The sequence below is a fragment of the Marmota marmota genome, unplaced genomic scaffold, assembly GCF_001458135.2.
Source record: "Marmota marmota marmota unplaced genomic scaffold, marMar, whole genome shotgun sequence".
Lineage (NCBI taxonomy): Eukaryota > Metazoa > Chordata > Mammalia > Rodentia > Sciuridae > Marmota > Marmota marmota.
Window position 1 is genome coordinate 1,299,355 of NW_025999853.1, and position 1,831 is coordinate 1,301,185.

At 62.0% G+C, this 1,831-nt stretch overlaps 1 protein-coding gene across 1 annotated transcript in view; it reads left to right on the plus strand.

Moving 5' to 3' along the window:
- Positions 1–876: 876 nt before the first annotated feature.
- The window catches only part of Sstr3 (somatostatin receptor 3), a 7,967-nt gene continuing 7,012 nt past the window's right edge, over positions 877–1,831 (plus strand). Inside the window, exon 1 of the mRNA XM_048801768.1 lies at positions 877–1,124. The gene's annotated coding sequence lies outside the window, so the exon portion shown is untranslated. The remainder of the gene's footprint in view (positions 1,125–1,831) is intronic.

The following is a 1,831-nucleotide window of genomic DNA, read 5'->3' on the forward strand; positions in this document are numbered from 1 at the left end:
CCCGTCTCCTTCCTGTGTTTCCTTTCCAGATCCACACCGGTGGGACCACGGCCTTGCCCGCTTGTCCCCTGCCTGGCTCCCAGTGTGAGTCCCAGGAGGTGGCGGGAGCCCAGGGCAGGCACAGGCCAGCAGGGAGGAGGCTGGGCTGGCCACAGGGCCTGGTGGTCCACAGTGAGACACCTCAGGAAGGCCACAGTGGAGGAGGAGGAGGAGGGACAGTGCCGCGGAAGCCCCCCCAACCCTGGGGACAGGCTCAGAGTCACCTATGCCTCATGACCTTGGCCTGGAGGAAGGGTCGTGCACAGGGCAAATTGGAGGGACAGTGTTCAGAGTGGGATCCAGGAGTCCCAGTGGGAACGTCCCCTGGGCCTACTGTGTGCTGCCCCTGCAAGAATTCAGTTCCCAGTTCCTGGCCCCAAAGAATGGTCCACTCCAGCCAGGAGCCTGGTTGGAACCTGGCACATAGTAGGTGCCCGACAGAGACTCTGCTTCGGGCTTCCCTCTCTTCTCTGACTTTTCCTCCCCTCCCTCTCCCGAGGCAGGGGTGAGCATGCCCGGGCTGGCCCTGGTCGGGGCCTCACCGCCTGCTTTTGTACAGCCCCTGAGTCAGGAGTGGGTTTTGCCGCTGGCCGCTGGCCACCCATCTGGTGGCAGGGAATACTAATTTTGTCTCTAATTAAGCAAAATATCAGCCCCGAAGAGCTCCGTTCCTCAGTAGATTCATATTAAAAAGCTGTCCTCAATTCTCGCTATTATATCTTTAATTTTGTCAAATCCAAACCAGGGGGAACCTCTGTTCTCGCCGCAGGACGCCTCTGCTTGGCCTCCGCCTGGCTCCGCACCGTTCCGACCTGTGCGTCCGCCTCTCGCTTTGCGGGGGGTCTCTCCCGCTTCCCGGGGCCCGGGGGTGAGGACCCGCCGCCCTGAGGCCACGCGACGGCGGGACGCAACTGCGGACAGGACGCCTCCGCGGGCACCCGCCCTCCTCTCCGCGGCGCGCAGGGCCACCCGGGTCTCAGCTGGGACGCAGCCGTCGTCGGCGGGGGGCGTCCTGCCCGCTGGCCGCGGACCTCCCTGGACACCTGCCCCTCTGCGGCTCCGCGCTGGGTGGCCGAGTCTCCCGGGTAACCCGGTCCCCCCCCCGGCCGCCCCGCCCGCGCCCGCTCCCCGTGTCACATCTGTGGCACCATCCTTCCCTGCCACTCTGCCTGCCACCCCCTCGTCCTCCCCCCTCCCTCCTGGCTCTGTCCCTGCCTCTCTCCGCAGCTGCTCCGTCCTTCCTCCTGCTTCTCTTTCCCTGTCACGCACCTCCTCTCCCCCTGTCTCTTATACACATCTCAGCAATACGCGTGCTGTCCCTGAAACGCTGTTAATCTAAAGTTATTGTAAAACCAGAAAGGGAGAAAGGAGGAAGGCGGGGAGGGGAGGAGGAGGAAGGGAGGGAGGAGGCAGGAGGCCCCTCCACCGATGCTGCTTACCTCCTCATAGGGATGCTCCCGGCTTGGTCTTTCTTCAGGAAAGGATAAATCCAGAAAGTCCACCAAGTAGTCATACCCTCCAGGAAAGGGGCTGAAGTCCTCATCCGTCTCGATCATCTGTGCACATGGAAGGGGAACATCTACTGGGGGTCGAGGTCTTTGACAAACCCTAAGAATGTTGGGCCTGATGTCCTTGAAGGACAGCAGTGTGTTGGCAGTTGGGTTAGTCCCCCTCCGACCCCCAGGCCTGGAGGACATTCGAACCCTAGCCTTCTACAAGCAGAACTGCTTGCTACCACTACCTTCAGTCCGATTCACAGAGCAGGCCGTCACGATCTTAAGCACATCAGGTG